Genomic DNA, 24780 nt, shown 5'->3' on the forward strand with positions numbered 1-24780 from the left:
TCTTCTCAAGAAAAAGCAAATACATTGTAGGTGACTACTTTAGATCTTTTTCTTTGGGAATTTCTTAGTCTTAGCACAGTAACCATAAGTTTTGAATATAAAATTTTGACATAGAATGTGGCAGTGCTTCCACAGTCTCACTGGAAAATTTCATGCAACATTCCTTTTTTTTTTTAAGATTTTATTTATTCATGAGAGATGCAAAGAGAGAGGGAGAGACACACAGGCAGAGGAAGAAGCAGGCTCTCTGGGAGGAGCCTGATGCGGGACTTGATCCCAGTATTCCGGGATCACGCTCTGAGCCAAAGGCATCCCCATGCAACATTTCTAAAGTTACAGATTGTGAAGAGGATCAATGTGTTCTTGTTTCTAAAGTCAGAAATGAATTTTGTTTACAAAAATACCAAGATACAAGATAGGTCATTTTAACTTTTCTCCTTTTGTAACACAGGATATTTTTGGATCTCTCTTTAAAGACCATTTTCACATGTTATTGCAGGGAGGAGCACCACCATAGAAATCTAAGCATCTTGAAGATCACTTGAATTTGATGGATATCTCTATAATCTGCTCTTTTCCTCTCTACTCCAAATGTTGGTGTTAGCTCTTCAGAAATCTAGAACACATTTTCCTCTTTTACCTGTGAATTTTCATTTGCCAAATGAGTGTAAATATCTTAACATTCATAGTTTTATTTTAAGATTTGTGGAGTTGAGAGAATCTCATCTTTGTCACCTGTGTCATGTTTCAGGGCCATAATAAATTCTAAACAGCAATAACACCTTACATCAATTTTCTCCACTGTTCATTTTGTGTAAAAATATGTGTAGCAAAATTTTATACCCTTAACTTGTAAAGTCTCCATTAAACAAATGTTGGCAGGTTATGGGTCCAGTGAGATTTCAGGAGTCATTCATTCATCCAACCAATACATATTGAGGAACTACCCTGTTTTAGGAATTTGAGATCCATCAGTGAACAAGAACAAGTATCTGCCCTTCTGGAGCTCACGTTTTAGCAGCCTGACAACAAATAGAGATAATAAGTAGACACTATTTTAGAAGATGGTGAAAGAAAAGGCAGCTAAGCCAAGGAAACTTCCTTTGGGGTGAGGAAGGGAAGGCAGGTAGCAATCTTAAATAGCATACCAAGGATAAGCCCCATTGAGAAGGTGAAATATGAACAAAGGTTTGAAGGAGGGATGGGCATATATATATATACACACACACACACACATCTGTATGCATATGTCTTATAAATGCATATAATGGGAGAAGAGTGGTTTAGGCGCAGGGAACATCCTGTGCCTAAAGGATAGCAAGGAGGCCTTACGTGCCTGGCATGGAATAAGAGAGGGGTAGCAAAGCAGTAAGAGATGAGACGAAGGAAGTAGTGGATGCCAAATTGCTCTAAGGATTTTTCTCAGTACAAGTGAAGGGAGAACTATCGGGGTTTTGAGCAAAGGAGAGACACATATCCCTCTGTAACCTGTGTTGAGAATAGACTGTAAGGGACAAGGGTAGAAGCAGGGAGACCAGTCAGGAGGTAGTTGCCTTGATCCAGCTAAGACCTGATGATGTTTCAAACTAGAGTGGGAAATGGTGAGATGTAGTTTAGCTAAATTCTGAAGCAGAACCAACAGCATTTCCTGGCAGATTGAATGTTCCTCAGTTGTAAATAAAAAAGAAATCAAGGGTGACTGTCAAGGTTTTTGGCTCGAGTGACTAGAAGAAAAGAGTTGCCTTCAAATGAAATGGGAGAGGGATGCTTGTGTGGCACAGTGGTTAAGCGCCTGCCTTCAGCCCAGGGCATGATCCCGGGGTCCTGGGATCAAGTCCTGCATCGGGCTCCCTCTGGGGAGCCTGCTTCTCCCTCTGCCTGTGTCTCTGCCTCGCTCTGTCTCTCATAAATAAATACATAAAATCTAAAAAAAAAAATGAGATGGGAGAGATTACAGATGGAATGTGGTTTCCTTGGGTGTTGGGGCCAGAGGAGGAGGAAGGATCAGGAATTTAGCTTTAGACATATTGACTTTTAGATTCTCCATTAGAAATCAGGTGGAGGGAACACCTGGGCAACTCAGTGGTTGAGCTCCTGCCTTCAGCCCAGGGCGTGTGATCCTGGAGTCCCAGGATCAAGTCCCACATTGGGCTCCCTACATGGAGTCTGCTTCTCTCTGCCTATGTCTCTGACTCTGTCTGTGTGTCTCTCATGAATAAATAAATAAAATCTTTAGAAAAGAAGTGGAGATGCTAAGTTGGCAGTTGAATGTAGAAGTATGACATTTGGAAGAGCGGCCTGGACTAGAGAGCTACATGTGGAAGCTGCTAGCATAGAGGTGACATTTAAATCAGTAATACCAGGCATGGTCCCTGTGGGAAGAGTGTGAGGCTGCGGACCCAGCGCTGGCTGTGGACACTCCCAACATTAAGCGGTAAGTGGGAGGGAAGATCCAGCAAAGTAGATGGAGAAATAGCAAGCAGTAAGATAGGATTATAACTAAGGAGTGTGTGTCCTGGAAATCCGATAAACACAATATATCAAGACAGGGTAGGGATGGTGATTATGCTACATGCTGCTGGTAGGCCAAGTAATTTAGAAACTGAGAATTAGCTAACGTGAGGGTCATTGGTGGCCTCAACAAGAACAGATTTGGAGGAGGTATGGGTTTTTTCTTCCTCTTCAGAGGAGGAGAGTTTTTAAATAATACTCTTTTTGGAGTACTCATCAATCTTTATGGTTAACCCTGCAGCTTCTCCTGAGACCAAAAGGAACCAAAAATGTAAGGAATCTCTACTTTTTAAAATATATGCATAACAACTTTATTGGAATGTCATTTACATATCATATAGTTTAGCCACTTGAAGTGTACAATTCAGGGGTTTTTAGTCTATTTATTATACTATTTATTTTAGTCTATTTAGTCTACTTATAGAGTTGAGTGGGCATTACCATTGTTAATTTTAAAACATTTTCATCACCCCAGAAAAAAAGTCATACTTATTAACAGTCATTGCCCTACACACTCCCCAGGCTTAGGCATCTACTAATCTATCTCCTGTTTCTATATATTTACCTATTCTGGATATTTCATATAAATAGAATCATAAAATGTCATCTTTTATGACTGGTGTCTTTCCCTTAGCATAATATTTTCAAGGTTCATCCATGTTCTAGTTCTAGCATGCATCAGTACTTTATATCTTTTTATAGCTGAATAATGTTTCATTGTTTGAATATACCTTAGTTTATCTCTTGATCAGTTGATGGACATTTGGGTTGTTTTCTGCCTTTTAGTTACTGTAACACTATTAGGAACATTTGTATCCAAGTTTTTTTGTGGACATTTGTTTTCTAGTGTATATACTTAGGAGTGAAATTAGATTTCTACCTTCTTGCTTTTTTTTTTTAAGATTTTATTTATTTATTCGAGAGGGGCGGGGCGCAGAGACACAGGCAGAGGGAGAAGCAGGCTCCATGCAGGGAACCCAACACAGGACTCCATCCCAGGTCTCCAGGATCATGCACTGGGCCGAAGGTGGCAGTAAACCGCTGAGCCACCAGGGCTTCCCTCTACCTTCTTGTTAATATTACAATAGCCTATATTGATAGTACCACAATTGCAGGCTAGAGGTAAAAAAACGAGACAAAGTTGATAAGTGGGGCCTAGAGCACATGTCTGTTTTTCTTTCCCAGATACCTACATTTTTAGAACTATTTTAGCCATAGTTACTGTTGAGTTACTGCAATGCTAAATGAATGGATATATTTTTTTTTGTTCTGCTTTGGAGCATAATGCTATATAGTAAGCTGCATCAAAAAGGGCAGAGAGTGAAAGAGAGAGTCCACCTGCCATTGGCTTACTGAAAATATAAGGTTATTTCAGAATCTAGATCATTGTTTACTTTTAGCTGCATTAAAATTTCAAGTAGATTTTCTTAATAGCATCACCAAAATAAAGAAACCAGGAAAGGCAGCCAAATACATTGACTTGGAGAAAAAAAACGACTTGTAATTGCCTATCAGACTTTGGATTTATTTCTGGGGAGCACCAATTAAAAATCTCAAACATAGCTTTTTCAGTGAAATTATATTAATATGAAGGAGTTTTATCAAATATGATCGTGTGTGTGTGCGTGTGTGTGGTTTTAAACATTTCCATAATGAGTTCCCAAGTGCTTTTTTGGCTGTGGTTATTAAAGCTTGTGTGTTTGCAATTTATTTGGCAAAATGCCTTTAGTGAAGAAAGGATATAGTGTTTTCTTGGTTCTTTGCCCAAAGTAATTTTGGAGAAGTCTGTGACTGTGTTTAGTTCATGTCATTCATTGGAGACAAGTCATTGTAATTACATTTGATCACAATCAGTTTACAGTTGTTTTATCATGTTTTCATACTGAATATCTACTCAGACATCATAGCAAAACTTAATGGCTACTGTTTTATTTGTACATAAAATGTTTTATAGCCTTTTTTGCAGTACACATCAGGTTTCAATCATCACTGCTGCATAGTGAGAGGAAAGAGATGGATAAGGAACTATCAAAAATCCTTAACTATATAAAATTTTATTTCGGGTCACCTTGCCATTAAAAGACATTGAATATATTTTGTGGCTTTTCTCCCCAACATGTTAACCATTGTAGAAGAGTTACAATATTTGGAGAAAACCATATGAAACATGGAACTTAATTCACCTAAGATGGTTTACATTTGCATTCGCTTTCTACTGGAAGTGGGTATATTGAGTACTTTGAATGGCTCTTAGGTAAAAGGCAGCAAATTGTTATTCTTGGGATTTAAAAGCAGGTTATCTTCTTAATTTTAAGGCAAAACATTTTGTCATTGTTGTTTCAGAAAGTCTGCTCTAACATCTGCACCGTGTGGCAGAGTTACATTACAGGGTGTTATTTACAGCTACCAAATGCTGGAGGCTCTCAAATCCCGGACAGTCCCTGATTTGCTAATTGTGGTAGCCCTGCTTCACTAGTGAATTTGGGTGAATTCACTAGTTATCTCCCAAGTGTCAGTTCTCACCGTTATTTTCCCCAAAAGGTTGGTCCTTAGCCCTTCTGAAAACTGCTGTTCTATATGTTTGCTTCTCCGTGGTTGAAGAAGCTCCTGTTAGAAAAGTGTAATTAATGGGAAACTTTGACATCCAGCTGAGAAAATTAGTTTGCATCAAAAAAGGCAAGATAGAGGATTAAAGAAATTTTAGTCCTAATCTAATTAACACCAATTAAAAGATGCAGATGAATTTGCACCAACAAATTGTTAATTATCCACCAATTTGCCTTTTCTATGACAAAACTAAAATTAAGATAGTATTATTATCTTTTTTAATTTTAGGATACTACCAGAGTGGGCTTGTTACAATCATCTTTTGTATAATTAAAGAAAAGGTAGGCGGCAGGAGTTAGTGTGAAATATTTTACTCTACTGACATTTTCACATAGATTAACTCTTTAAAAACAAAATACAAGAGAATTTGCTTAGCATGTCTCTCACAGATATCTGAGGAGGACCCAGTATGTACTGGATTCTTGCTCCATGCAGTGAAAAACTGAGCATGTGTGCAACAAATTGGGTTTTCTCATTCAGAATATTTCAGCTGTTTATAATGTACTGATGTATTGTTCCTTAGAGAAAGCCTTGGGCAGCCCCGGTGGGGCAGCGGTTTAGCGCAGCCTGCAGCCTGGGGTGTGATCCTGGAGACTCGGATCGAGTCCCAGGTTGCGCTCCCTGCATGGAGCCTGCTTCTCCCTCTGCCTGTGTCTCTGCCTCTCTATGAATAAATAAATAAAATCTTAAAAAAAAACTATAAAAAAAAAAAGAAAGAAAGCCTTGTGACCTGAATTGTACAGCTAACTAAACTCTGCCCTGGGTACGTTTTAGAAAAGGAGACTTGAACTTTTTCTAGGCCTCAAGAAATGGTCTTTCGTGTCCCCAAATTCCTTTTTAACACTGTGGCCTTTTGGGGTATTCTGCTTACATGTTCCTCAGTTGGCAGATCTGTGCTTCGGTTTATCAGAGTATTACTCAGATGTCCACTGTGCTGGGACTTTGATTTTACCTTTTGAATCGCTATTATAGGTCCTCAGATGGTGATCTGAGTAATTATGTAGGGGGCAGTGAAGCACAGACCTGTTATATCTGCAAATGATACATCTGTCCGAGTGTCACATAATGAGTAACCACAGCCCACTTTATATAAACCATATTTTTTTTTGTTTCCAAAACAGGGGGGAGAGAGAGAGGGAAATATCTGCTAGAAATGGGAAGAAAGGCAGATCAGTGGATTCCCCTGGCCATTGACTAGATGCAGAATCCAGCTGCTGCCCTTAGATTTCCAGGTACCCATTGTTAAACTTCATCCAAAGAAAATATTTGGCCAAAAGGTCCTGATGTGAGAAACAGCCTTTTTGTTTTTTAAGATTTTATTTATTTATTCATGAGAGACAGAGAGAGAGAGAGTCAGAGACACAGGCAGAGGGAGAAGCAGGCTCCATTCAGGGAGCCTGATGTGGGACTCTATCCTCAGTCTCCAGGATCACACCCCTGGGCTGCGGGCGGCACCAAACTGCTGCACCACCGGGGCTGCCCGAGAAACAGCATTTTTAAAGAGTAGTGTTATTACTGCCCAATGTATATACTTAGAACCTAAACAACAATATCTAAATGGCCATGTTTTATTAATGGGACAATAGTCAATATAAAAATTTAGGATGCTCAGTTTGCATGTTTTAATATTTGTGCTGGAAACTTTTGTGTTCATGACTTTGGCTGAAAGCAAACTGCTATAAAGTATCTTTTACTGTCTGATATTTTCATGGGTAATGGTGGTTTGAAGTAGGCCTACTAATGGGAGAATTTCACTATGGCAATGCCTATGACAGCAAAGAAGGGTTCTTCTTTAAAAACAATGTCTTGGGGATCCCTGGGTGGCTCAGTGGTTTGGCGCCGCCTTCGGCTCAGGGCGTGATCCTGGAGTCCCGAGATCAAGTCCCACGTCAGGCTCCCCGCATGGAGCCTGCTTCTCCCTCTGCCTGTGTGTCTGCCTCTCTCTCTCTCTGTGTCTCTATGAATAAATAAATAAAACCTTAAAAAAAATGTCTTCCTCCACACATTCAGAAGAGAATATCTGATACCATTTTTTAATTTTTATTTATTTATGATAGGCACACAGTGAGAGAGAGAGAGAGGCAGAGACACAGGCAGAGGGAGAAGCAGGCTCCATGCACCAGGAGCCCGACGTGGAATTCGATCCCGGGTCTCCAGGATCGCGCCCTGGGCCAAAGGCAGGCGCTAAACCGCTGCGCCACCCAGGGATCCCCTGATACCATTTTTTTAAAAGATTTATTTATTTATGATAGAGAGAGAGAGAGGCAGAGACACAGGAGGAGGGAGAAGCAGGCTCCATGCTGGGAGCCCGACGTGGGACTTGATCCCGGGTCTCCAGGATCGCGCCCTTGGCCAAAGGCAGGCGCTAAACTGCTGAGCCACCCAGGGATTCCCCATCTGATACCATTTTTGACTTAGAGAACACCCATTGTACTTCTTATTGCTCATGTCTGCAAATCTCCAAGGATACAGTGCACCCTTCCATAAAAACATATTCCTGGGCAGCCCAGGTGGCTCAGCGGTTTGGTGCCGCCTTCAGCTCAGAGCATGATCCTGGAGACACGGGATCGGGTCCCACGTCAGGCTTCCTGCGTGGAGCCTGCTTCTCCCTCTGCCTGTGTCTCAGCCCCTCTCTCTGTGTGTCTCTCATGAATAAATAAATAAAATCTTAAAAGAAAACATATTCCCATTATCATAGATTCTATGTAAAATGTTTTATGAATCAGTTTAGAACATAGCCTGATGAAGTGGCCTTAGTAGGGTTAGAATAGCAGTTGCTTCACTGATACTTCTGTTGCATTAGAATAAAAGAATGATGCCTCAGTTGACCTAGTCTTATAAAAGTACTCCAAAAATAATTAATCAAGGACTGATCAACTAGCCTACCAAATTTCTCACCCCTAATCCAAACCTAGAATTTGTTGTGATTAGTAGAAAAGTTTATTTGTTTTATACCTAAATAAGATCCTGAATTACCCAGTGAGTTTCCTTCATTGAATGATGATGATTCCACCAGGGTAGAATAGGAATTTCGAGTGTAATTTTCCGGTGCTACTCATTGTGCCTACTGAATGCCTTACCCCCATACTTAGCCTTTTCTCTGATCAGCAGCACAGACATGATACAGCCACTAACATCAAGGGTCTAGGCTGTGGCCTCACAACAGACTGCTTGTGTTTCTCTCCCTAGCCTGAAATCTTAGTTATATTTGCATCAGGCTTGGTTGTGAAAACACATATTTTTCATGATGTTTTACTGTGCCTCTCCTATGTCCTCTTTCTTTTTTAAAATGAGTTTTATTGGGATGCCTGGGTGGATCAGCAGTTGAGCGTCTGCCTTTGGCTCAGGGTATGATCCCAGAATCAGGTATAGAGTCTCAAATCGGGCACCTTGCAGGGAGCCTGCTTCTCCTTCTGCTTGTGTCTCTGCCTCTCTCTGTCTCTCATGAATAAATAAATAAAATCTTTTTTTTTAATGGATGAAAGATCTATTTTTTTTATTTTTTATTTATTTATGATAGTCACAAAGAGAGAAAGAGAGAGAGAGGCAGAGACATAGGCAGAGGAAGAAGCAGGCTCCATGCCGGGAGCCCGACGTGGGATTCGATCCCGGGTCTCCAGGATCGCGCCCTGGGCCAAAGGCAGGCGCCAAACCGCTGCGCCACCCAGGGATCCCTAAATAAAATCTTTAAAATAAAATAAAATAAATTTTATTTTTCCTCTTGTGATTATTTTGGACCAGAGCCAGAACATGAGAAGATTATAAGGGGAATTATTTGTGAACAGTCTCTTTAAGAAATAATGTGGTACTGTGCTTTACTGACTTTAAAGAGGCATGAGAACTAAATGTAGTTAATGATTTGGGATCAGGTCAGGGGCCTGAAAAAATGGACATAAATCACCTTATTGGGACAATTGATGATATTTGAATAATGTCTACAGAATAGACAACAGCATTATATCACTGTTCTTCTTGATTTTGATCATTTTAGTACAGTTGTGTAGGAGAGTATCCTTGATTTGAGGAAGTATTTAGGGGTAAAGGAGCACAATGAATACAGTTTACAAATGGTTCAGAAGAAAAAATAAATACATACGTAATATATGAACCTCAGTCAATCAATAGAGGGCAGTAATGATAAAGCAAATATGAAAAAAATGTTAACAATTGGCAAATCTGGGTAAGGGGTATTCAGGAATTTTTTTCTGCTACCCTTGCAGCTTTTTTGTTAGTTTGAAATTATTTAAAATTTTATTAAAAAATTAAAGTCGAAATGCTGTCTTTTTGCCTCAGATTAATAAGCCTTTTTGTATATGATTCTGTAAAGAAATCAGAGGTTTCTACTATGACAGAGATTCTCAGACAAAGCCTGCCACTGCATCACATGCAGAGGGTCAGTTGTAATGGCTCAGCTAGTCAAAACGGATTCTTAGGAAGAACGTTCACCAAGGTGTATTGGTTATATTCAACAGTTTAATGTATTTCTTCAAAATCTACCAGCCTGATGGAACAGAGAACTAAATGATCCCCTTCGAGTCTACAAATAACAAGATAAAATGTTCTCAAGTCCATCTTATTTCTCACGTGCACCTCCCTGGTAAGATTGAGCCATGGCCTTCAGTGAGCATTAGAACTAAAGTTCACTGTATTGTATGTTCCTTTTCAGATGGGATTTCACAAAGACCCTCTTTTATAAAGAAAACAACCAGCCAATAAAACAGTATTACAGTACATTATATATGTGACCAATCATTTTATAATATCTGATGTAAGCCTTCAGGCATAATTGGAGTTCTTAGCAAAATACTTTGATTTTTAATATTTCTATGACCCTCTAAGGGGGACTTAGCAATTACTCTTAAATTTTCAAAGTGGTGCATGGAGTTTTAGCTGTGTGACTTCCATTAAAGCCCATAGGAGTCTTGTTGCTAAAACATCACACAACTCATGAAAATGTGCTCCTTCTTGTGAAATTGTTAGAAGTAATGGGTATGGATGTGTAGCCTTGTATTTCTGGTACATTTACAGGCTTTTTGCACTTGTTTCAAATTTTATACTTTTATAAAAACTCAACAGTTCTATAGGAACTGAAAAAAAAAAGCTTATTATGTGTATTTCAAAAGTGAAAGGGTAGAAAAATACAGAACCACTAAAAAATAAAAAATAAGTTCTAAAATAATTCTTAATTTTTTAAAAAAGATTATCTCAAAGAGAGAGAGAAAACCAACACTGGAGGTAGGGGGCATGCAGAGGGAGAGAGAATCCTAAGCAGACTCTGCACTGAGCACAGAGACAGCCCATTGTGGGGCTGGATCTCACAGCCCTGAGCAGAAACCAAGTCCCCCAAGAGTTGGATGCCCAACTGACTGGGCCACCCAGGTGCCCCTAAAATAATTCTTTAAGAAAATCCAAATGTTTAAAAATATTTATCACCGGGCAGCCCAGGTGGCACAGCGGTTTAGCACCGCCTGCAGCCTAGGTGTGATCCTGGAGACCCCGGATCGAGTCCCACGTCAGGCTCCCTGCTTGGTGCCTGCTTCTCCTTCTGCCTGTGTCTCTGCCTCTCTCTCTGTGTCTCTGAATAAGTAAATAAAGTTAAAAAAATATATATATCACCTTTATTTCAAAATTAATATATTAGCTCCCAGTTTTTTTTTAAGATTTTATTTATTTATTCATGAGAGACACACAGAGAGAGGCAGAGACACAGGCAGAGGGAGAAGCAGGCCCCCTGCAGAGATCCCGATGCGGGACTTGATCCTGAGACTCAGGGATCAAGCCCTGAGCTGAGCCACCCAGGCGTCCCGTCGGTGACCACTTCTTGAGTTAATTATTGTTGGCTCAGTTTCAGTGGTACTGTTTTGCTGTAGATCTTTTTTTTTCTTCCCAAAATTGCTGTAGATCTTTTACTAAGCAGTATTGAATTATCTTTTTTTTTTCATTATCTTGGGAAGATCCGTTAGGCATTGTTTTCTCCTGAAATTTCTGCTAATGTCTGAAGAGATTTTAGGATAAGTTTTAAAGATGGAGAACTTGACGGAGAACCAATTTTGCAACATAGCATCAAGCAAATAACATCAGTTAGGTGTAAACTGTGCCACTGATTTGAAATGTCCCAGCTGGGGGTCAGAATTAGGGACTGTCTAAATAAGGGAATTTCAGAAAGGCAGGGGAGAATATCAAGGTACAAATCGGAGGAAATAAGCCATTGTTCCTTTAAAAAGCATAATCACCTCGATAATGAGAGGCTATGAAATCGTTCTTTTTATGACAGTAGCTTCTTAACTTCACAGCCCTAAGAACTCCTAGGGTCACTTGCCGAGAGCCCCAGGGCTACACCTGCCTTGCATAGATTAGGACCTGCTGCAGCTGTCTTCATTTGCAAGACTAAGGTGGAGCTCGGTGAAGCTGTGGGTCTCCGCAGGGAGTGCTCCTTTCCTGAGCTCAATAGGCTGGCATTTCAGATTAAGATGGTCATTGCAAGTTAGGCTCAGAAATGGCAAGATGAAGCAGGTAACTATTTCCTGAGTTTTATGTATCAGACCTTACGAGGTATCAAGCAGGAACTGCTATATAAAGCTGCCTTGAATTAGCCAGGCCTTTTCCAATCAGGCCTGCAGAAGGGCAGCTCCCTACACCATCTAGCATATTTAGGGGCCAAGCCAGCCTTTGGCTCACAACATGTTTGTAAAGAGCGTGTGAATGTATAGGATGATCTATTGATGAGGACAAAAGGGAATGCTCTTTGGAACCTATACCCGTCAGCGTCGGTCTGTGGGTTGGATACGCTTTCTCTGTAATGTGCATTCATTTCACAGAAAATACAATTAGGATAATTCTTGTGTGTTCTCTACAGGAAGGAAGTAGTATACTGCTAGTGAATGGTAGGCTAAATGAGGGAATCATTAAAGGGTTTTTAATAGACTTTTGAACGAAAGGCTTAAGGGACTACAGTTATGTTGCCTTAATTGAGAAATATTTTGCAGTATGAGGAGACTTAATCAAATTTTCATTTCATACCTGGTAAGGGACTAGGCTGATTGTTTCTTTAAGCAATTTGATAAAATGCACATGGAAGACTTGTTGGTTATGTAAGAATGTGTAGAAGTGCTTAGCATCTCTCCAGTGGGTGCCTGAGTATCAGATACTTGGTTTACTGTGTTGGGTTGAATGCTTCTGTTCTAATTTCTAATGAACTTTACCACCAGACTACTTGATCATGACTCAACCCAGGAACAATGCAAATGGAATTGCCCCCTGATGGGGAGGAATGGGCCCAGATGGCCCTTAAAAGGTGATAATTAGGAAATATAGCATATCTGAGTAGCTCGAAAGAGAGAAACTTGTTAAAGACAGTCAATCTGTTTGAAGCAATGGTCTTTCCCTTAATTATATGCATTTTCATTTAGAGTTGCTTTAAAGTACTATTTTCTCAGGAAAATTTTTTATTAGTAGCTAAAACCTAGAAACCAAACATTTTTTTGCTACTCGGTTTTAGATTATTTTAAAAATCCTTTCTTTCATACATTTTTTGTTTTCTAGATCTGTGTAACAGACTTGCTGTGTGTGTTTTAGGAGGCCGTTTTAGGTTATTTTAGCTCTTATGCTGAAACAGTGGGGAGTGATTAAAAGTGAGAAAAATATTGATATATATTTGTAAACTGAGCTTTTAAAATTAAAATAGTTACAGGATATGACAGTCTGTGATTTCATATACTTTGTAGGATTGCCTTAAATGTATTGCCTTCTTGGCAACATAATCTCCAGATTCTTCTTGAATATGTCACTAAAATAATTTTACATATGACAAGTTGGACTTTTTAAGCATTATGTTTTTATCTCAATTAGCATATTTGCATTCACTAATGACATCATTTTTTTTTTGGCTTTTCTTTAGCCTCGTACTTTTTGGTGTACCAATTTGTCATTGCTAGAAGAATAACATGTGAACGGAAAATGAGAAGGTGGTGAATTAGGTGTGCTCAGTGTATCTTTTCCAGCTTCTACATGGCCTGAAGTGTTGGGAATATAGCTGTTCCAGGAATTACAGAAAGAAAAGAAAAGCTCTAATGGTCAGTAGGTAACTTCCTTATTTGTAAAATCAGAAAGTACAATTACATGAAGTGCTAAATCAGAGTATTCCAAATATCGTGGTAGTCATATTTTGGCATGTGAGTTGCTTTCCTGAAATTATTCAACACCATCATTCATCTTGACAAAAGCCCGAGGTATATAGATGCACTTTTGGGACTGTGGCCAGGGGAAGACCTATATTTTCCAGGTCTGCCCACTTTGGTTTTGAAGGACTCACCATAAAATAAGCCTCACACCCCAGGCATTGCCCCTCCCATCCTTAGCAATTACATGTGGCTGAAATGTAGAGTTCCCAGGATCTAGTCCTTGGGGCTTAATAAAACTCAAAGTATCTTCTTCCACTCAAAAACCTCTTGGAAAAAAAAAAAAAAACCTCTTAGAGTGTCTTTGACATTGTAAGCCTTGTTATTGAAAAATGGCCATAGTTAATAATCAATTTCAGGATTCCAGAAGCACGTAAACCAAGACAGAATGGAGAAGTGTCGTGCTCTCCTTCAGCAAGCTTCAGGGGGAAATAGGATCGGGAAGGAGCCTTGGGTCCACTATTTGCAGGATCTTTTGAAAAGTATCCTTGTAATCACTGACAGGTTGGCCCAAAGGAAATAATCTGGCTCAAACTTCTCTTGTTATCAGTGAAAAACAAAAATTATTTAGTGCAGGTATGCTTAAGGGAAGAAAAAGTCAAGAGAAAATTGGATATAAAAATCACTGCTATAGGGATCCCTGGGTGGTGCAGCGGTTTGGCGCCTGCCTTTGGCCCAGGGCGCGATCCTGGAGACCCGGGATCGAATCCCATGTCGGGCTCCCGGTGCATGGAGCCTGCTTCTCCCTCTGCCTGTGTCTCTGCCTCTCTCTCTCTCTCTCTCTCTCTCTCTCTCTCTCTCTCTCTATCATAAAGAAATAAAAAAAATCACTGCTATAAAAAAAATCACTGCTATCTTTACTTCCATGATTCACAGCAAGGAAGGGAGTAGGTTTTACATCCTATGTGCCCAACTGTATCTATAAATGAGGGTTTGATTTTTAAAGATTGTACGCAATTATTTCAGCCTTAGTAATTGCAAAACAGATCTAGCACTGTTGACTGAACAATCACATTTATTTACCCTTACTTCCTAGATGTGACCTGACTTGAAATGTTTATAGGTGTTGAAACTTTTATTCACCACAGAACAAGCTCTGAGGAGAAGAGATTCAACTTTTCAAGTGTTTTTAAGAGACTTAAGTTTCATCAAAACCTAACTTGCCTTTTCCTAAGATAACTAAAACATGATTGCTATAACAATATTTGGAATTTTGTTTAACAGCAAGTTTAAAGAACGGAGTTGAAATACACCAGGAGATGGATGGCAATTAACTCTGCATTCTGTTTTAGACTGTTTTATTAATTAGTTCTCTAGTCTCAAATAGGTTACATCCCCTAAGCAGTAAATTGCATTCCATTTGCAAGCTCTGTGGATGAAATTTGCATGTGGCCTAAATGCTATTCACATTGTTGTGTTAAGTAGCATTTTATCTCTCTAGACCCTCCCCCCATACCCAGTGTAAAGTTCTATCCACTTTTCTTGCTAGAAGGGAAAGTTATATGTAGTTTGGTCATTTGGCGCCATCTTTTTTTATTGTTAAATCCAGTAAAGTCGGTCATGCCTGGCAGTACCATGCAAGCTCTTTCCGGTGTTCTGGTCTGCTAAGCATTTGGAGTTCTTTGCTGTTTATTTACATGGAAAACATTACATGTTTTCAGCTTCTGTCTTTGCTTTAAGAGCTGATTAAAAGGAACCTTAAAAAAATAAGTTTTGAGGGTAGGTTTTTTCTTTCTGGAATCTTTTCACCTCTCCCTCTCTCCCACCCCAACACAACCTTGCCCCTGTCCCCAGCAACATGTACTTTTCCTTCTTAAATTTTAACATGACTTTAGGAATCACAATGCTACACAGCTTGGAGGATAAGAGAACTGGACAAGTCCCCATCACCAATTGGTCACATCATCAGTGTTCTAGTTTAGTTTATCTTTATGCTTTGAGAATTTTTTTTTAAAGATTTTATTTATTTATTCATAGAGACACAGAGAGAGAGGGGCAGAGGCACAAGCAGGCTCCATGCAGGGAGCCTGACGTGGGACTCGATCCAGGGTCCCCAAAATCACACCCGGGCTGCAGGCAGCGCTAAACCGCTGCGCCACCGGGGCTGCCCTGCTTTGAGAATGTTACCCAACAGCTGCCCCTCAGAGGATGTTGATACTTAGACCCTCCTGTCATTTATCTGACTCAAAAGCAGAACTCTTTTGAGACAATCAGTATCGGGGCAGCCCCAGTGGCGCAGTGGTTTAGCGCCATCTGCAGCCCGGGGTGTGATCCTGGAGACCCAGGATCAAGTCCCACGTCGGGGTCCCTGCATGGAGCCTGCTTCTCCCTCTGCCTCTCTTTCTCTCTGTGTCTCTATGAATAAATAAATAAAATCTTAAAAAAAAAAAAGAAACAATCAGTATCAACCTTACTGATGAGAATTTCATATTTAATAGAGTGGATTCCTTTTAGGTACATACTTCTCAATTCAACAGGATCCCCTCCTTTAAAAATCATTAATCACATACTTCTGACATTTTCCTTTTGAATTTCCTCTGGGGGAAAGTTATTTGAATAACAAACAAATAAACAAAAACCCCTCATCACAAATAGCTGTCAGCCTCCTACTTCAACAAAAGGTTTCTATCATACTGAGACCTACAGTGTCCTGTGTGGTTAGAGGCAGCAGGGTGGTATAGACACTATGCAGAAAGCCTTGGGTTAATGAGTACTCTCTGGATTTAGTGTTTTTCCTAACTCTTGTATTACTACTTTGAGTTTCTAGTATAACCATTGCTCTATGCAAAATTTCCAACATGGTAGCCTCTTCCATAGATGGCTCTCCTAGATGTCTTGAGTAGATAGCATGGAAATTTGTAAAGCAGTTTGGTTTTCGAATGAACTGGAAGTAAAAACCTTAGGCATTGATTCTTTGACCAAAGCACCATTTTTCTTAATGAATGTCTATCTGGAGCTATGAATGAGGTGCACAAATGAATTTTTATGCTTATTTATTTATTTAAGTAAGCTCTGCACCCAGTGTGGGTCTCCCACTCATGACCCTGGGATCAAGAGCTGCATGATCTGACTGAGCCAGCCAGGCGGCCCAGTACAAACTAATTTTTAGACACACATCTTTAAGTCTTTAGTTCAAACCAACTCTTATATAGAAACTCTGACTTATTTTTTTGGAGGAGTTCCTTGGGGATCAGAAACCCTCCCCTTTGCCTCTCAGTTGCTGGTCCCTGAAGGAGCTTTCAGAGAGCCCCAGGTTTAAAATGCATCTTGTGTAATGAAATAGGATCAAAATGATATTCTTTCTTGTGATTGAACCATTGGAAATTGCACACTGTTTGACCAATTTGACTTGTAAAAATGACAACTAGAGTACCAAACATTTTTCTTAGTGTAATAACACCTCCTGATAAGAAAATGAACAAATAAGAAGGCTTGAAGAGGGGCACCTAGCTGGTTCAGTTAGAGCACGTGATTCTTGATCTCAGAACTGTGAGTTCAAGCCCCATCTCTTTTTAAGAGGTTACTTAAAAAAAAAAATAAAATCTTAAAAAACAAAACACGAAAGCTTGAAGAATTAGGCTATAAGCTCATTATAAGCAAATAGTGTCTGACTTCCTCCTTTCCTCCCTCTCCCTCCTCCTTTCTTCCTTCCAGGGTCACCTGTTGATTCCCCTGTGTGTTTCTGGTTCTAGGGATATAGAGATAAAATGTTTAGTCACTGCTCCCAAATCGCTTGAAGGACAGATAAGTGCAAGCACTCCAAGTGATGGTGGTGGGAACACAGCAGGTGCTTTTTAAAAACTTCAAAACCTGAAACCCACACTGCACAGAGTTTTAAGCCCCTGAGTTTTTAGAATGCTGTTTCTATGGACTGTATGGAAGTAATTGTTTCAGAATGTGGGAAATCTGTACATTCTTCATGGCCAGGAGGTTTGAGGTGAACAATGAATCCAATGATTTGTTTTCTGTATTCACTCATTCTTTCATTTTAAGAAAGTGCTTAGAATCCTCATCATGTTTTTTTTTTTTTTTTTTTTTTTTTTAATGGTTTTATTTGGGCAGCCTGGGTGGCTCAGCGGTTTAGGTTCAGCCCAGGGCCTGATCCTGGAGACCCGGGATTGTGTCCCGCGTCGGACTCCCTGCATGGAGCCTGCTTTTCTCTCTGCCTGTGTCTCTGCATCTCTCTCTCTGTGTGTGTGTGTCTCTCATGAATAAATAAAATCTTTTTTTTAAAAATGGTTTTATTTATTTATTTGAGCGAGTGGGGGAGAGGGGCAGAGGGAGAAGCAGACTCCCTGCTGAGGAGGGAGCCCAACACTGGGCTCTATCCCAGGACCCTGAGATCGTGACCTGAACCTAAGGCAGATGCTTAACTGAAGGAGCCACTGAGGCGCCCCTCCAATAGCAGTTTTAAATAGTAGTATTATTGAGATCAATTCAAATACCATAACATTGACCTTTTTTTTAAAGATTTTGTTTATTTGAGAGAGAGCACAGGTGCATGAGCAGGGGCGGAAGGTCAAAGGGAAAGGGAAACAAGCATACTCCCTACTGAGCAGAGAGCCCAATGTGGGGCTTGATCCCAGGACCCTGAGATCATGACCTGAGCTTAAAGGCAGATACTTAACTGACTGAGCCACCCAGATGCCTCAATATTCACCTTACTAAAGTCTATTCATAAAGTTGTGTGATGATCTCTACTAATTCCAGAACACTTTCCTCACTCCAGAAAGAAACCCCATACCCATTAGCAGCCATTCCCCACATGCCCCTCCTCCCTCCCCCTGGCAACCTCAATCTACTTTGTGAATCTATAGATTTGTCTGTTCTGGACATTTTGTATAAATGTAATTGTATAATTGTGCCCTTTTGTGTCTAGTTTCTTTCATTTAGAGTAATGTTTTCAAAGTTCATCCTTGTAGCATGGATCACTATTTCATTCCTTTTTAGGACCAAATTATGTCCTATTGTAGGAATATACTACATTTTATCTATCCATTCATCCATCATGGACATTTGAGTTGTCTCTGTATTTTGGCTATTAACAATGCTATGAACACTAGTGTACATTGTTGATGTATGTTTTCTTTTGGGGGCATACCTAAGAGTGAAATTGCTGGGTTATAGGATACTTCTGTGTTTAACATTTCAAAGGACTGGGATACATAGCATTCTGTCCCTAATATTATAAAACTAATTATGAAGCAACTTAGTTATCACAAGGCTTGTCTCTTGCACTAGGTTTTAAGTTTCCTGAGACGGGTTGTCCTTTTTCATCTTTGAACCCCATCTCTCTAGTGTGGCACCCACCACGGTGTGTAGCATATAGTATGTTCTCAGAAAGCTGTTGAGAATGGAGCCGACCAATGCAATGTCCTATTGCCTATGAAATCCCCAACACCCCTGATGACATTCTCCCTCTTTGTCTCTCTCTTCCCTGTAACAAGTGACAGCTTGTCAGGAATAGAAGCAGCTCTGTATTGTCCATTGAGCTTTTCAGCTGGTTGCTGACCTTCCTTATCTGCAGCAGGGCCTTTTCCCAGATCTTGGGATTTCTCCAGGCTGCCTCATCCCCACAGCAGCAGTTAGGACCCACTCTGGTTTATGCAGATACCTTAAGAGAGATTATTTTAAGCACCACTAAGACCCAGGCAGAGGCAGGGCTGGTGGAAACCCTAGCATTTGGGGGCACGCCCCTGCTTGACATGGTTCACATACCTACTTTCAGGGGATTTGGACAAGGAGGCCCTAAAATGCCTATCTAGGCTTTGACTTGGGAGCATTGTGCAGGAGGTTTAAGAGAGCTTATTTTAAGACTTTCTCAGAAGGCTGGAGCAGCATCTTTATGATTTATTCTGATACCTTTCGCTCAGAGCCTATGATTTCTAATAACATCTATTTCAGGTTGGATTTGAGAGACAGAGCAGCCACTACAGAATTGGCCACCTTTGATGTTACATTACCAAGGAGGGGAGGGGCAGATGGAACAAAAGTCGTAATTGCCCAAATTTACAATAGCTTCCCAGCAGCAGCCAGCACAAAAGAAATGTTAATGCAATAAACTATAAATGGAAGGAAGCTAAGCAGGATTTATGGTTGGTGAAAACTGCACCAAATCACTGGAACCTCCTTCATCCATGAGGCATTTCAATAGTCACAGTAGAACTGAACCCATTTTATTTATTTATTTTTTAAAGATTTTATTTATTCATGAGACACACACACACAGAGAGAGAGAGAGAGAGGCAGAGACACAGGCAGAGGGAGAAGCAGGCTCCATGCAGGGAGCCTGACATGGGACTCGATCCTGGGTCTCCAGGATTATGCCCTGGGCCGAAGGCAGGCGCCAAACTGCTGAGCTACCCAGGGATCCCCTGAACCCATTTTAAAGTCAGCCACCACTCCACATTCTCCATCCCTTGTATATCTTGTACCCCCTAAATAAACAGTTTCCTGTAGAAACCTGGGAAATCTGATAGAACAGTTGGGGAGAAAAGATCAGTCATTGAGAGTTCAAACCTGAAATGCTGGCAGCGTCAAGAATGCACATCAGCTCTAAGCATGTGCATTACAGCTGCAACCAAAGCAGGCATTTTTCTTTTGCTCTGAGTTGGAGATCTCTGCAGACACAACAGATGGCCAGAGTGTTTCCATGTTTCAGCCACGAAGTGAGAGAGCAGCGTGTCATTCGCCAGCCAGGCACTTACCCATCCGTCAGGGCCACTGCTATAAATGGCTGCTTTTCACATTTGGGTTCCCGCAGCTTTCATTTCCATTTAGGCTCACACATACCTTTACCTGTGTTGTAACGTGTGGGGTGTTCATTGTCTCCTTGTCCAGATTGCTGGCCCGTTTGGTTTTTTAATTAGCTGAGGAGCACAGTCTAAATGGAAAATTGCTTTCTGAGATCCCTGTGCTCCAGTTCCATGCTGTGAGGGGCTCCCTGTAATTAAACACGTTTTAAGAGTTGTTCTCTTGCGTATGTGCTGTAGGCCTCAGTGCCTTTTCCACTAGTTGGAGAGTTCTGTTTCAGGCCTGAGACTTAAATATTAATACTCAGTATAATTAAAAAGGAAATTTATATATCAATCAATTAAGTATGGGCGATTTTTCCCCCCTTTGGTAGCTGGGAGAAAGAACTCCTCAGTGGGAAAATAATGTTTACACTTTTCAGGGCTAGGAAGATGGCCAAGCTTTATAGAGGCACTGAGGAAACTGGACAGGAAGTCAGGAGATCAGGAGCACAGATGTCAGGAAATTTTCTAAGGTCCTGGTCCCCACGCTGGGTATTCTACAAGTCCCCTCACAGATCTAGAATTCATCCTAGAGTTATAATTTTCAAAATAAAGTACCATATTTAGAAGTTCCTTCTGCGGGCAGCCCTGGTGGCTCAGAGGTTTAGTGCTGCCTTCAGCCCAGGGAGTGATCCTGGAGACCCGGGAACAAGTCCCACATCGGGCTCCCTGCATGGAGCCTGCTTCTCCCTCTGCCTGTGTCTCTGCCTCTTTCTCTCTCTATCTCTCTCTCTCTCTCTCTCTCATCAATAAATAAATAAAATCTTTTTTTAAATTTTTTTTTGTTTTTTATTTATTTATGATAGGCACACAGAGAGGGAGAGAGAGGCAGAGACACAGGCAGAGGGAGAAGCAGGCTCCATACACCAGGAGCCCGACGTGGGATTCGATCCCGGGTCTCCAGGATCGCGCCCTGGGCCAAAGGCAGGCGCCAAACCGCTGCGCCACCCAGGGATCCCCAATAAATAAACTCTTAAAAAAAAAAGTTCCTTCTGCAGTTTCAGATGCTACACAGGCAGTTCATTTTGAGCTTGGGACACGAAGGGACATGTCATAGGGGTCCCTTCCTTGTGAGGGATCAGTTCACTAATAATTAACAAAGGATAAAGGAAACCTTCATGAAGTTTTTGCTGAGACACTGAAAAATTGAGAGTTAATGGTCCCTAAGTCAATGTGTCTGTTAGAAAAAGTCTGACATAATCTGTAAAATGGCATGCTCTTCTCTGCAGTCTTTTCTGGAAAAGATTTTGCAGTTGTTTCTAATAAACATCTGGACAAAATCATGGGGCGCATAGAAGTCTGAGACTGAAACCATGTAATAGAGATCATTCACTAGGAAAAATTATTGGAATGAAAATCTACTAATCAGGCCCTAAGATACAAGGCTCATGGCACGTGGTAAAACTTAATTTAATCACTATGAGGCCTAATCCTGGCAAAGAAGGAAAAAGAAAAAGATGAAAAAAAAAGACAAAGAAATACCTATAGACAATGAGCCACATATACTCAAACCTCTGTTTTTTTCATAAATGTTCATTCCTGTATTCTGTGACCTATGTCTTCTTCTGACTCTGTCTTCTCTATGTTTTATAGCAGAGCTCATGTTTTTCTATGTATTTCTGCTGCCAGTACTTTTCCCAAACCTTGGGCCATTTGCCCTCTAACACTTTATCCCATTTGGGTAAGCTCTTTGAGCTACTTTCTTCTTTTTGAGTCTTTTTTTTTTAATTTTTATTTATTTATGATAGTCACAGAGAGAGAAAGAGAGAGAGGCAGAGACATAGGCAGAGGGAGAAGCAGACTCCATGCACCGGGAGCCCGATATGGGATTCGATCCCGGGTCTCCAGAATCGCGCCCTGGGCCAAAGGCAGGCGCCAAACCGCTGCGCCACCCAGGGATCCCTTCTTTTTGAGTCTTAATTGATGTTTAAGGTGTGTGACAACAGAAAGCACCTAGAATTTGGATGTAGCTTTGCAGAACCTTGGAGTTGTAGTTGCCAGCACTCTGGTTTCCTTCTCTGTGCAGTAGGTACAGTCAGAGTCTTGGAAGGCTTTAGGAGGCTGTGAAGTGATGTGGACAGTGGGGTTTGTTTGCAACAACTTTCATATTTTGTTTCCTTGTAAGTTTGTGATTTCCTCTCACTTGGATCCTCTTTTGTGCTGACATTGCCTTTCCTTTTCCCCACAGGCTTTTAAATCTTGAGGTCAGCAGGGCAGTGGGTCAGGAAGTGTATTTGGTATCATGCATTTGATTTAATGTCTGGTTGGAAATAGATTAATTAAGGATTAATTAAGATGGTTAACACCATCTAACACAAAATCTCCTAAAGCCTCGCAGGGCACCCAAAGCCCCAGTCAGTCCATACAACACATATACAGTCACATGCTTCTGAGCATTTTGAAGGCAATTTGCCTGGCTATATTTTTTAAAATTGTTATTATCAGATGGGCTCAGGATTGTCATGCCTTGATGGAGTTTCCAGTGGAGGGATTAGTGTCATTTCTGGGCCCCCACCAGAATTCCAGTGAAGCTGTAAGTAGTCATGCAAAGTCGTAGGTTAAATGATTTGGGAATAAAATGTCATTTGACGTGACAGAAATGAACCCTTAGAGGCCCACACTTCCTCTGGGACTTGCTCTCAATTACAGTTCTTGTGTTAAGTAATTTTATTAACTGAGGAAAGGAGGAGCATGAGGTGACAAGGGAAATGTACTTTGTTAACATTTTAATTCTAATCACAAAATAAAAAAAATTATTGTGTATGTTTTTCTATGCATTTGTAGCTATGAAGCCCTGGAAGACGATGAAAATAAAAATGAGAATGCCTTGTTTTTCTTCCCAGGTGTTATTTAAAGCATTGTATGAATTGTCAAAAAGATTAATTGTTGTTGCTTGCAGCTAAACAGATGATAAATTTTAAAATTATATTATTACTGTGTGTCAGCATAAAAGCTCTGTGTCCCAAGTGTGTCACCTTTTTCTGTTGCTGTTGACAAGGTTCACATTTTATAGCACACCGCCAGAAGGTGTTGACATATATTCAGATCACTGATTAAATGTTTTTAAAACGTGCCACTCAGAAACTAACCCTGATGTTCTAGGAAAGAGTCGTTTTGGGGAGTCAGATTTTTTTTTCTCTTTGTCATTGATATGAAAGATATTTTATTTTTTTTATTTTTATTTTTATTTTATTTTTTTTGGAAGAGATTTTAAATGTTGCCATTATAAAAGAAAAAAACAACCCACAAAAACCTTGTTACTACATTTTCCTATTTGAAATTGTGATGCAGAAGAGAAAATGTGTTCAGCATTCCCGTTCTTCCTCTTCTCCTTCGCAGGAGGAAAAGCAACACAGTGTATAACTATCTAAAGGAAGATGCGAACTGGCTACTTGTTGGGCATGGGACTCCTGATGGAGGAGAGTGAGGGTGGTTCTGAGGTTGTGTTGGAGTTGTAAAGCCTGGTGGTGTTGTGACTCCTTCCTGGTTCAATGCTGTGACAGCCTTGTGCTACAAAGTATGAGAGCAGACAACTTTTGCACAGCAGCTGAGTGGTGCAGAAGCCTCTGTGTTTCTTTTCACAGCATAATGCTTGACGATGTTGCTGGTCATGGCTTTTTGCGTTTTGTGGATGGAATGGGCTGCCCTTTAGACCAAAGGCTTTCAGTGAATCTAAATGTGTATTTGTTACAGTGATAAATGTAATGCCTCATGAAACAAGATTTTTTTAAAAAGATTTTATTTATTCATGAGAGACGCAGAAAGAGAGGCAGAGGTATAGGTAGAGGGAGGAGAAGCAGGCTCCATGCAAGGAGCCCTATGTGGGACTTGATCCTGGGAATCTGGGATCAGGCCCTGAGCCAAAGGCAGATGCTCAACCACTGAGCCACCCAGGCTTCCCCCACCCTTTTTTTTTTTTTTTTAAGATTTATGAATCAAGATTTTAATGCTTTTTCTTTTCACTGTTAAGGTACTTGTGGGACACTGTCAATAGATGCTCTTGTCTCTCTGAGCACAGCATGAAAAAGCTTTGAAACAAATGATTTACTACTCATTATGGAAAAGTTGAATTTTTCCTCCTCCCTGATTGTCAGGATTCCTTTGTCTATGTCAGTTTGGGAGTGTGAATTTTTCCCTCTCAGTGGAGAGGAAGTTGACATTGTTTCAGTGATGTTGCAGAGGATGATGTAGGATGTAAAGCCCATGTCGATTGTCACTTCACTCCAGCATGGTGCAAGCTTAGAGATGATTCAGTGACAGCCTTGGGTGCCCTTAGGGGGACCAAATCTCCAATGATCCCCGTGACCAACAGTATATAGAAGGTTGCGAATAGTTAACAGTTCATGGCTGCAGACATGATAGCTGCCATTTACAGAGCAATTAATGCCTATCAGGAGCCCTAACTACATCACATATATTGTGTCATTTAATTCCAACAACATAACTGCAGCTATGCGAGGATATGTGTTTATCACCATTTTCACAAAGGACTAAAAGCAAGACTCAGTCATACTTCTGGTAAATGGCAGCCAGCATTGGAACACAGGCATGTCATATCTTAGAGCCACCTTCACGTTCATCCAACAATTGTGGGTTTTTAAAAAAATTTATTTATTTATTTATTTTTGGAGCACACACAAGTGGGGGGAGGGGCAGAGGGAAGAGAAAATCTCAAGCAGACTCCTTGCTGA

The 24780-nt window shown here is 40.5% G+C and overlaps 1 protein-coding gene across 6 annotated transcripts in view; it reads left to right on the forward strand.

Annotated features, from left to right (window-relative positions):
• CLYBL (citramalyl-CoA lyase) overlaps nt 1-24780 on the forward strand; it is a 286980-nt gene that overhangs the window by 63907 nt on the left and 198293 nt on the right. The window lies entirely within an intron of this gene.

This window comes from Nyctereutes procyonoides, unplaced genomic scaffold (assembly GCF_905146905.1).
Source record: "Nyctereutes procyonoides isolate TBG_1078 unplaced genomic scaffold, NYPRO_anot_genome, whole genome shotgun sequence".
In the NCBI taxonomy this organism is placed as follows: Eukaryota; Metazoa; Chordata; class Mammalia; order Carnivora; family Canidae; genus Nyctereutes; species Nyctereutes procyonoides.